Source organism: Lissotriton vulgaris, chromosome 2_1 (assembly GCF_964263255.1).
Source record: "Lissotriton vulgaris chromosome 2_1, aLisVul1.2, whole genome shotgun sequence".
NCBI classification, from domain to species: domain Eukaryota; kingdom Metazoa; phylum Chordata; class Amphibia; order Caudata; family Salamandridae; genus Lissotriton; species Lissotriton vulgaris.
In genome coordinates this window covers 1095067521-1095080578 of record NC_141687.1, presented here as the reverse complement: position 1 = coordinate 1095080578, position 13058 = coordinate 1095067521, and positions in this window count along the sequence as shown.

The window sequence follows — 13058 nt, the reverse complement described above, 5'->3', positions numbered from 1 at the left end:
CAATACAAGGGTGTTACTACCACTTTAATCAAAGTATGTGGAGACACCTCCAAAAATCTACCTTAAGTATAGACTACTCTACTAACAGCAACTTAGCATTCCAAATGGAAAAATGTATTTCACTAGCATATGTATCAATAACAGAAGTGGCAAATTACTATAATTTATTAATTGACAGTCCTTTCTACCGCATTAATGAAAAAAAATTAACTCCCTTGTTGGATTACTTTGAGGACACCTGGGTGGGAAGGTTGCATCGTTCAGGTCACCGTAGGCAACCAAAATTCCAAATACCCTGGTGGAATGTCTACGCTAGCACTATTGCACAAAAAGCCAAAACTAATACCGCGGTAGAAGGATGGCATAATGCCTTTCTGGCCACAACACTACACAAACTTATACAATCAATAAAATATGAATAAAGTTACCAAGAACTAAGGGGCCCATTATGATGTCAGGCGGATTGCCCTCGCCAGGCTGGCGGTAGCCATCGCCGGCCTGGCGGGGGCAATCCGCCCGACATCATCTCCGGAATTCCCCCCGCCATATTAGAATGGCGTTCCGTCCGCCGCTTTTCCGCCAGGTCACCTTGCGGCCGGGGCGGAAAATGTTTAATATGGTGGCGGTGTCTATGAGACACCGCCAGCCATATTAGGATGCCCTTCCTGACATGCTTTTCCGTGGTGGTAATGCCGCCACGGATAGGCATGCAGAGACTCCCTGTGGCCCTTGCGGGCCCCCTGGGAGTGCGGGGGGTGCACATGGGGGGTTCTTATGGTACCCCCCCGCATTTCAAAGTGCAACATGGCAGGCACCGCGCGGTGCCTGTCATGTTGTGCTTTCAAATGCACAATGTGTATTTTTACCATTGTGGCGGGCTGCGCTTTCTGCACCGCCCACCACAAAGGTAAAAATACAGGATGCGCCCGCCTGTGTGGCGGGCGCATCCTACTGCTCAAGGCGGGACCGCCGCTCCTATGGCGGGCGGTCCTGTTTTGCATGAGGATGGCGGGCAGGCAAAGTCCGCCCGCCATCCTAATGGGGGCCTAAGAATTGAACAATCTATAACAAAAATAGTACCAAAACTGAGTAAACAAACAATGAATATGTACGAATACCTCCAACAAAAAACAAGAATGTATCCAAGTATCCAAGGTCTAGAACACATAGACCTAATAGCAAAATCTACTCTTTAATTAAATACAAATAGCAAACAGTAAAAACATATAAAACACACAAATTATTTTAATTTTTATATTAGTTAAAATATGTCATGAAATTTCATATATAACTCAATATCATATGACATAATATAACTAGCAAAACAATTTAAGTCACAAATAAACATTGCCCACCCTTAAAAATATTAAAAACAACTTATGGTGTTGTAGCTGTAGAATATCCTCGAAATAGATGATTTAAAAAACAATCCAAGGGAAAACCAATCCATATAGTAACAACAACCCCCCCAAAAAATACAACTGTAGAAAAAAAATCCAACGTTTCAATCCTCTCGATAACCAAAAACCCAAAAATATTTTACTATGAAAATCGCTCAAAATCCAGATAAAAAAGGAAATATATAGCAACTTGTTTTAAAACAAGCAACAACTATATCCTTTATTTAAAACAAAACGCGTAGACAATTCCATCTGTTCACCAAATCCTGAACCTGCAAATAAAATCAAACAACACCCACCCATAACAAATAATAAACCCACAAATAGAAATAACAACATATAATAATTATAAACACACATAGTAAAATAGTAATTAAAAAATATCTTGCATTACATTAACATTAGAGAGTAAATAAACGACAAAATCACTAACCTACTTATATAACACGTAACTTTCGCAAACAGTTAACTAACACTTTTACTAACACATTAACACTACCACAAACTAAACACTACCTTAAAACTAACTTAAATAATTAAAAGTAAACTTACAGGAACGTAGACGAAGCAGCTCCAAACCCGCAAGGTTCCATCTTCACAAATGACCCATAACAACGTAGTAGATAGTCTAAAAAGTGAACAAAGGAAAACAAAATGGCGGTATAATTAAAAAACAATAGGACTAACTCCCCATGGAAATGAATGGAAAAAAGTAAAAAATGGTTTAAAAATGTGAAAAAAGTATATATTTTTTTCATGTTCAAATAAACATATTAATATTGCAAAATATACATTACTTATTTTTATGTAATTTCTTTTATATTATAATAATTAATGTATATTAAAAAATATGGTTATTACATTACCTCTTTATTTCCTAATATTATACAAATGTTAAAAAAGTATATATATACTTTTCGAAATATCCCAAAAAAATTGTAAATTATTTAACATACTAAATTTGATTTAAATTAAATAAAAGTTATTATGCTATATAATAAAACATGATTTTAAAAAATGTCCAATGCATATATATTACAATTATTGCAATTTTATACATCATTAAATACAAATGTAATAAAAGTTCATGAAAAATGTATAAATGTTTTCATTTATAAATATTAAGCAATACAAAAAATACTGTATATTCATGAAAAAATTATGCTATGTTACTTTACTATTATACATTATACATGTATAACAAATAAATATTAAAATGTTAAAAAACTGTCAAATACAGTTGTACATCAATGTTAAAAAATATAATTTTTTGAACATTTCTAATGATATTTTACAATATCCTAATAAAATATGAAAAACCACAACAAGGTGTTTTTCTTTTCAATATTGTAATAAACAGAAAAACAATTCAAATATCATTATTCACTATTCTAACTCCAAATACAACTAAAGGCAAAGAAAGTGCTGGACAGTAAACCATAATAAATTATTATTCTAACTCCAAATCCAATATAACTCATGGAACGTGCTGGATATTAACCCACAATAATTTATTATTCTAACTCCAAATCCAATCTAACTCAGGGAAAGTGCTGGATAGTAAACCATAATAATTTACTATTCTAATTCCAAGTCCACTACAACTCAGGGAAAGTGCTGGATATTTAACCATAATAATGTACTTTTCTAACTCCAAGTCCAATATAACTCAGGGAAAGTGCTGGATAGTAAACCATAATAATGTACTATTGTAACTCCAAGTCCAATCTAACTCAGGGAAAGTGCTGTATATTAAACCATAATAATTTACTATTCTAACTCCAAATCCAATCTAACTCAGGGAAAGTGCTGGATATTAAACCATAATGATGTACTATTCGAACTCCAAATCCAATATAACTCAGGGAAAGTACTGGATAGTAAACCATAATAAATTACTATTCTAACTCCAAATCCAATATAACTCAGGGAAATTGCTGGATATTAAACCATAATAATTTACTATTCTAACTCCATGTCCAATATAACTCAGGGAAAGTGCTGGATAGTAAACCATAATAAATTACTATTCTAACTCCAAATCCAATATAACTCAGGGAAAGTGCTGGATAGTAAACCATAATAATGTACTATTCTAACCCCAAATCCAATATAACTCAGGGAAAGTGCTGGATAGTAAACCATAATAAATTACTATTCTAACTCCAAATCCAATATAACTCAGGGAAATTGCTGGATATTAAACCATAATAATTTACTAGTCTAACTCCAAGTCCAATATAACTCAGGGAAAGTGCTAGATATTAAACCATAATAATTTACTATTCTAACTCCAAGTCCAATATAACTCAGGGAAAAGTGCTGGATAGTAAACCATAATAATTTACTATTCTAACTCCAAATCCAATATAACTCAGGGAGAGTGCTGGATAGTAAACCATAATAAATTACAATTCTAACTTCAAATCCAATATAACTCAGGGAAAGTGCTGGATAATAAACCATAATAAATTACTATTCTAACTCCAATTCCAATATAACTCAGGGAAAGTGCTGGATAGTGAACCATAATAATTTACTGTTTTAACTCCAAATCCAGATAAACTATAACCAAAAAATATTTAATACACACTATTTTATCTATACTATTTAAAAATATATATAATTCGAAATACATATAATAAATTAATATAACATTTCTTTATACATGTAAATAGTACACAAATCAAATAAAACAACAAAAATAATAATATCTATCATAATTTATTTTTAATCAAATTTCACAAATATTAGAATTATTTACATTAAACTTTGTTATTAATCGTTAACTAATTTAAAAAATAAATACATTTTCAAATTTTTGCAAAATATAATATATATAATTAAAAAATAAAATATAGTACATTTACAATTTAAGATAAAATATGTAGAAACTTTAGATTTATATATTTAGTTGCATTAGAAAATTTTATTTTTATATATTTTATAATAAAACGTGTACATTTCAAATAATGTATTAATTAATTACCAATTTTTTATTAAATTATTTAATTTAATATTTAAAATTAAATTATTTTAAATTATTGAACACATTTTGCAAATTTGATTTAATTTTAAATTTGACTTTTGACACAACATTTTGAAATTACTACCCACCCTTATCCCCTATAAACCAAACATCCCGCTCCTAAAAAATGTGAAAATGTTAACAATTTAATACATATTAAACAAAAATTTTAAACTACTACCCGCCCTTATCCCCTGTAAACCCAACAACCCGCTCCTAAAATATTTACTAATTTTCAAATTTAACAAAAAAGATAAATAAAAATTTTGAAATTACTATCCACCCTTATCCCCTATAAAATAAACATCCAGCTCCTAAAAATGAATATAGAAATTAAAAAGAAAAAAAATCACATGTATTCTTTCCATTAAAACATTAAAAATTTAGAAAAAATAAAATAATATAACTAATAAACAACTAAATAAAAGTTCCATAATAAACATAATATCGATATAATTTACATCGATATTTATTTCAGCTATATTTATTACATCGATATTTCACAATGTCGATATTTTGACACAACTAATCACCTAATCTTGCCGCTCCAATGGAAAACTACGCACCTCTGCTGCCCTGCTGGTCTTACTTGCCTGAACAGTCCCAGGGGGGACTACAATGATATTCCTGCTGCCACTTGTGTTCCAACAAAGAAGGGGACTGCATATCCCATCATCCTTTAGTGGCGCACAAAACACGTCAGAGATAAGCGCCAGGAGGTGTTTTAAAAACGCTCGAGGGCTCCTGCAGCGCGGGCCCCCCACCTAACCTTGCCGCTCCAGTGGAAAACTACACACCTCTGCTGCCCTGCTGGTCTCACTTGCCCGAACAGTGCCAGGGGGACTGCAATGATCTTCCTGTCGCCACTCGTGATCCAACAAAGAAGGGACCTGCATATCCCATCATCCTCAGGATTCAAGCAAGCCGGGCCGACGACGGCTGAAATGCCAGAAACCGGTCCCCGGAAGCTTGTTTCCTTCCCAGTGTAAGAATTGGCTTGGTAGTTTGGTTTGCCCTGTTCCCATCATGCACTGGGACAGGAACAGACTAATTTGCATATAGCCAGGTTCTGAGCTGGGATGGTGCAGTGAGCTAAAAAACGGTGTTGGATCTAGCCCTGATCTCTTGACTGGGTGAGAGTATTCTGCTTAATTCAGAGACTCTGTCCATCACCACCCCTTGTTGTTAAATATTTTGTCCACCCTAAGCGTGGAAGGGTATACTCAGATGTGAGTCCCTTGCTCATTGCACCATCAGGATTCAAGCAAGCCGGGCCGACGACGGCTGAAATGCCAGAAACCGGTCCCCGGAAGCTTGTTTCCTTCCCAGTGTAAGAATTGGCTTGGTAGTTTGGTTTGCCCTGTTCCCATCATGCACTGGGACAGGAACAGACTAATTTGCATATAGCCAGGTTCTGAGCTGGGATGGCGCAGTGAGCTAAAAAACGGTGTTGGATCTAGCCCTGATCTCTTGACTGGGTGAGAGTATTCTGCTTAATTCAGAGACTCTGTCCATCACCACTCCTTGTTGTTAAATATCATCCTCTAGTGGCGCACAAAACACGTCAGAGCTAAGCGCCAGGAGGCGCTTTAAAAATGCTCGAGGGCTCCCGACCTCAACTAACCTTGCCGCTCCAGTGGAAAACTGCGCACCTCTGCTGCCCTGCTGGGCTCTCTTGCCTGAACAGTCCAAGGGGGGACTTGAACGATCATCCTTCCGCCACTCGTGCTCCAACAAAGAAAGGGACTGCATATCCCATCATCCTCAAGTGGCGCACAAAACACGTCAGAGCTAAGCGCCAGGAGGCACTTTAAAAATGCTTGAGGGCTCCCGCAGCGGGGGTCCCTCAACTAACCTTGCCGCTCCAGTGGAAAACTGCGCACCTCTGCTGCCCTGCTGGTCTCACTTGCCTGAACAGTCCCAGGGGGAACTGCAATGATCTTCCTGCCGCCACTCGTCTTCCAACAAAGAACGAGATTGCATATGCCATCATCCTCTAGTGGCGCACAAAACATGTCAGAGCTAAGTGCCAGGAGGCGATTTAAAAATGCTCGAAGGCTCCCGCAGCGCAGGTCCCTCACCTAACCTTGCCTCTCCAGTGGAAAACTACACACCTCTGCTGCCTTGCTGGTCTCACTTACCTGAACAGTCCCAGGGGGGACTGCAACGATCTTCCTGCCACCACTCGTGTTCCAACAAAGAAGGGGACTGCATATCCCATCATCCTCTAGTGGCGCACAAAACACATCAGAGTTAAGTGCCAGCAGGCACTTTAAAAACTCTCGAGGGCTCACGCAGCGCGGGTACCTCACCTAACCTTGCCTCTCCAGTGGAAAACTACGCACCTCTGCTGCCCTGCTGGTGTCACTTGCCTGAACAGTCCCAGGTGGACTGCAACGATCTTCCTGATGCCACTTGTGTTCTAACAAAGAAGGGGATTGCATATCCCATCATCCTCTAGTGGTGCACAAAACATGTCAGAGCTAAGCGCCAGGAGGCACTTTAAAAACGCTTGAGGGCTCCCGCAGCGCGGGTCCCTCACCTAACCTTGCCGCTCCAGTGGAAAACTACGCACCTCTGCTGCCCTGCTAGTGTCACTTGCCTGAACAGTCCCAGGGGGGACTGCAACGATCTTCCTGCCATCACTCGTGTTCCAACAAAGAAGGGGACTGCATATCCCATCATCTTCAATTGACACACAAAACATGTTAGATCTAAGCACCAGGAGGCGCTTTAAAAATGGTTGAGGGCTCCCGCAATGCAGGACCCGTGCGGGCATGCCCAGGCGCTGCCTGTACAAAGCCCGGGCCAAAGGCGGGCCCGTCCGCGCCCGTCAGAGCCTGATAGAGACTTCACTGGGCCACCCCTCTGACATCTGGACAGTGGTAGCCTTGTAGCTTTGTGATAAGCTTGGATTATTGTATTGTTTGAATTCTTTGTGCATTTCCAAGTGTTCTTTGAATTAACAAGCAAGTTTTCTTTCACTTTTTATAGTGTAGAGAGGTGCTGACTTAAATATGAGTAAACGTAAGGGCCCTGCTGCTACATTGGATGCTTTTATTATCAGGGCAGAATCCTTATCAAATCATGAGATTCAAATTGCAGAAAGGTGTTTATCTCTTGAACCGGCACATACTCAAATGCGCTCGCCTAAGCTATCAGGTACTCTGCATCCATTGCCATTGGTATCTATAGAAACAGGTACAGATGATGGGCTCACACCTAATTGCTCTATCGTCTCCTTACCCCCAGGGCAAAATGGCCCAAATAGCTCACCAAGTCAAAAATGGGAGCGAGATTACGGAAGCAAAACCCGAGATTGGGGGAAAAGGGGGATGATCAGAGAGCAAAAAAGAAAGTTATCCCAGTTGCAAGGAAATCTAGGGCCAAGACCACAGGGGGTACAGAACAAGGAGCAAAATCCAAACCTAGGGGTCGATTATGATTGCGCTGAATGCGCATCCTCCGGGCCGGTGGAAGCCACCGCCGGCCCAAAGGATGCAGATTCAGCGCCACGTTCTGTTAAAACACCCACCGCAGATTAGGATGGCAGTGGGAATAGCGGCGGATGGCAGGTCCGTCCGCTGCTGATCCGCGGGTTGTTGACCGCAATTTGGTGTCGGTGTCTGCAAGACACCGTCAGCCAAATTAGGCTGTGTGTGTAAACATGCTTTTCCGCTGCGGTTTTTCCACAGTGGAAAAGCATGTGGACCTTTGCTTCTGGGAGCCCCTTGCGGGCCCCCAGGGTGAAGGGGGTGGGGGTGCACATGGGGGGGTACCTATGGTACCCCCCTGCGGTGCCTGCCGCTTTGTGCATGCAAATGCAAAGCATGCATTTTTAACCTTGCAGCGGGTGCTGCTTCAAGCAGCACCTGCCGCAATGTTAAAGATAGGGGATGTGACCGCCAGGGTGGCGGTCACATCCTAATTGGTATGGAGGGAACACCGCTGCCCCTGCGGACGGTCCCTCCATCTCGGGGTGGGGGACGGACGCAGGTACGTCCACCATCATAATCGACGTCCTAGTACTGATGCACCAAGGGTACCTGTAAAAAGTGTTAGTACCCAGACTGAGGCTAACAATGATCAAAATCATTTTGATCCAAGAAATTCCTAACTGGACTTTGAACAAATTATAAAAAGATCCCTCGAATCTGCTAAGTAGGTTATGCTAACTGAGATAGTGGATCATATAAGTGTGGCTCTGAAGTCCTTGGAAGAGAAGCTGGGACATTTGCATAAAGCCATAGGACACCGGAATAACAGCAGTAATCCCCTTAGTTATTATGCCCAGGAGGGAGGGCCACAAAAAATACAGAATGGTCCATTGCTATTAACATCACAGGGAGGCGATAGGTCAGCATTGGTCGAATTGGAAGACAGTATGAGGCGTAATGTGTCCGGGAATTGTACCAGGCTATATTCTAAGCCTACATGAGTTGACGGGGGGGTCACAGCAGAAGGTGGGACACGGGCTAGTACTGAACACCAACGGAATGAGACTGGTAATTTACATCGACAAACAGTTTATGATAAATCAGGTATTCAAACCGGGAAGCCGGTACTATAGAGCCCTAAAGGTACAGACCTAATACCCAATGATGATGTCCTAAAGTTACCCCCTGCCTCATGTCCGTATGTGATAATTTTAGCAGGAGTACCGGCCCTTAGAAGGAATCAGAATGAGAACTGGGTGAACTTAAGAAACAAGACGGTAGATTGGTTAGCAAAGTTTAAGCAATTTAATTTACTGTTAGCTGCTGATATTTTAATGGTGCGTAGGGTGGGATGGGTGAGAGAATCAAGGAAGAACATTATGGGCGATTGTGTGGTGGTTAACTTTAGACGGCCACAGGTGGTTAGGGCTATATTAGCTACCAAAGAGGAAGATCCATTAGGAAATACTAGTATTTGTGTACTACCGTTGGGATATTTTTACAAACCAACGGAGAGAGGAAATGCAAATGGCACTGATACTCTAGTCCCACTCTTTAATAGTTTCGAGGGACTGTCATTCCTAGAGGACTTAGATTGACATCTAAAGTGCTCACATTACAGGTTGGATGCTCCAGCAGAACCTCTGTTTAATGATTTTATGGCTTGGAGAACTGCCACTAAGGTACTGATAGCGAAAGTTTACCAATCTGACCTATTTATGGATGGGACCAACGGAATAATACATTTAGGAAAAGCAGAAGGAATCCAGAATTTGAAGGTGCCATGTACTGAGGTGCACGTAGCTATGCCAATAGGAAGCCATGATCCCAACTCACCTAATAGAAACATTGGAAGAGCCCTACAGTTGACAAGGTAGTCGATTGGGACTCCGGAAGTATGTTTTACATCATGGACTATAGCAGGTTTAAACAGGAATATAACCGATACATCCTGGAATGAATATATAGAGCTCAGTGATATTACCCTTTTAAAGGAGACTTGGTTATTAGAAACATCACATAGAGTTGGCTTTAAAACATTAAGGGGCACATTAGGAGGGCAGCGGTCGCGCCATGCACATTATGATGCGCCCGCCACACTGGCGGGCACATAATGCATTTTTAACATTGCGGCGGGCTGTGTTTACACCAGCACCCGCCGCAATGTTAAAAATGCATGTTATGCATTTGCATACACTAAGCGGCAGGCACCGCGCGATGTGTGCTGCATTGTGTATGCAAATGCAGGAAGGTACCCCCCATGTGCACCCACACCTCTTCTTCACCATGGGGGCCTGCAACGGGCCCTCAAAGTAAAGACCATGCTTACCGTCGTCGTGGAAAAGCATCGGACCGCCCTCATCGTAAAATGGTTGGCGGTGTCTCGCTGACACCGCCACCATAGAAAAGCACTTATTCTGCCGCTCGCGAAGTCGACCGGCGGAAATACGGCGGACGGACTTTTCGTCCGCCGCGGACCCCCAGCCATCGTAATGTGGCAGGGGGTCATTTTGTTGAGGATGGCGGGCGGATTGCCCCGCCGGGCCAGCGGTAGTTACCACCGGCCCGGCAGGGGCAATCCACCCGCCATCCTAATGGGTCCCTAAGTGTGGGGGCCAGCCCCTCAGTGAAAGGAAGGCCTTCGGGGGGCTTGGTGATATGGATACGTATTTCCTAGGAAATCAATATCATCCCACCAAATGTACCATCCCAAGATATTTTGGGACTAAAATTAGTCTCAAGGGATGGGGATGCTTTATTTCTTTTTAACATCTATAACAGACCAAGCCCTGCGCATGGGGAATCAGCAGTAATAAGCCAGCTAGAACTCCTTTTAGATACACCAAGCATTATAAGTGGAGGTGACTTCAATTGTAATTTGATACATATAAAGGGGGGTCCCCGTAGAAGAGAAATGTGTATTGTAAATTACATACACGACAAATATTCAACAATCAATAGAACAAAAATTATGTGAACGAATATCAGATTGGCATATATTATTTAATGACCAATGGTTTGTGAGTATCACGTGCAATACAAAAATCATGTAAATTAAGAGCCCCAAAGGGGGGGAGGAAAGGGAAGGGTAGTGCTCGAGGAAGTGTAGAGAGGTTATGACACAGTATAAAGAGGTAACAATACAAATTGGCACAGATTATCAAGGGATAATCCGAATACAAAAGTCCCAAATCAGGACTAAAAATTAAAGAACACATATAAACATTGCATTTCAACGGTCACATCTAATTATTAGAGAATTAAGGGGTGTGCCGGAATGACAAATTAAAGAAAGAACAGTCGACGTTTCGACCCCTATCTATAGGCCAAATGGAGTCCTTTTACGGGGTCTTCATCAGGACGTCAAATTGGGGAAGGAAGGTGGGGCCATTCTGTATAAAAGAATACAAACACGTATTTAGCTACAATTCATGGGGAGGATGAAGATCATCCTCCTATCTACAGATTAGACACAGATGAAATAAATTGAATCTAATTTACCATGGTTGGAGACCCAGAAGGGTTCAATGCATAAGCAGAGGAACCACGCTTAACGTCGTGGTCAATCTGTTGGGATGGACGATTAAATTAATCAGGAGAAACAACAATCTGGAAGAGATGGAAAGATCTTACTATTTGGTATCTGCAGTTAACTCAAAAGAGAACAGTTAACCAAAAAGTGCATCTTATCAACTGTCCTATGATGCAGTACAACATTGAGATTACCAAATTAGCTAGGAAAGACTGATCTCGACTACATGGAGAGTATTGTAATTTAAAATAGTACCTATAGGTCGCTGTGATTAGGACCTGCAGAAAATGATGGATGTACAGTCAGCTTCTATACTTGATATACCTTAATTATTCAAGAAGAATGAAACATGTTACCAGTTGCGTCGGTAATTAAAAGTGACCATCAAGTATTTGAGGTAGCAGGTAAGTGTATACTCACAGTTAGAGGTGCGCGATTTACCGTTATGAAATCGGCTGAGGCTGTGAGTGGTATGGTCTCAAAGTAACAGTCAAAACCGGAAAAGGTGTATTATTTCAACCTGGTGAAAGAGGGGATGTTTTAACGACCAGGCATGGATTTCAATCTCAACCGGAAGAGAAAGGCTAACATGCACAGATAATTATGCTCACAATTAGAGGTGCGTGATTTCACCGTTATAAAATCGGCTGATGCTGTCAGTGGTATGGTCTCAAAGTAATCGGATCCGGAAAAGATGTATTCTTTCAGCCTGGTGAAAGAGGGAGTTTTTTAATTGCCAAGCACGGATTACTACATTATCAACAATCTCAATGGGATGAAAAAGTCTTACTTGCACAGATGAATATGCTCGCAAGTTCAAAGCGGCAGGTAACAATACGGCGCCTGTCCGTAAAATCTGTGAAAACATGTGCAGCGTGGGGCACCTTCGGATCGGTTGGAACACAAGTGGTCCGGTGTTTAATCTATGGGAAAGTAAGACTAGTTTACTGTGAGAGCGGGACTCGTGAGTTAGTAGGGTAACGAGTTGGGGTCTCAAACCGCTTTTAAAAGTACTTACACAATGCGGCACCAAGACTGCCACCTGCTTGCATCCCGAGCTCGAACTCCGCAGTCTGAGCTACGCGGAGTTTGGGGCGGAGCTAAACTCCGTATCGGTGAAGATAGAAGAGTTACTATCAGAAACCTCTAGGCTACATCGGATCCGGTGTAAGTATTGGGCAGCTCAAATTTAGAAAAAGACTCTGAAAAGCCTCTCTGATGTGACAGTGGCAATTATGATTGAGCAATGACAGCAAAATACACGCAATAGTGCAGCTCTCGTACAAGAGGCTGAAAACTATTTTCCATTGCTGCAACCATTGTGGATTAAGTGATGTACAAACAAGGTTCCATGCGACTCTTATCACAAAAGGTCGTAAATGGAAGAAGTATGTTCTTAATTGATGACATAATTCATAAATGCAGTTTAAAGAAAAGCAAAGCTGTTATAACATTATGCAACCTTGACCTAATCAATGAATTAGAAACAGTCAACATTGAAACATTATGTATAGCGAAGGTTCATAAAATTCTGCAACATAAGAGTGTAACAGTTCAGCATTGAAACATTACAACAGGGTTTTTGACTAGCCAAGTGCTGCCAATTGAGCTAAGCTACTGTCTTGTTCGTTCAAACCATTCTTGATGGAGTCCAGAAGGGA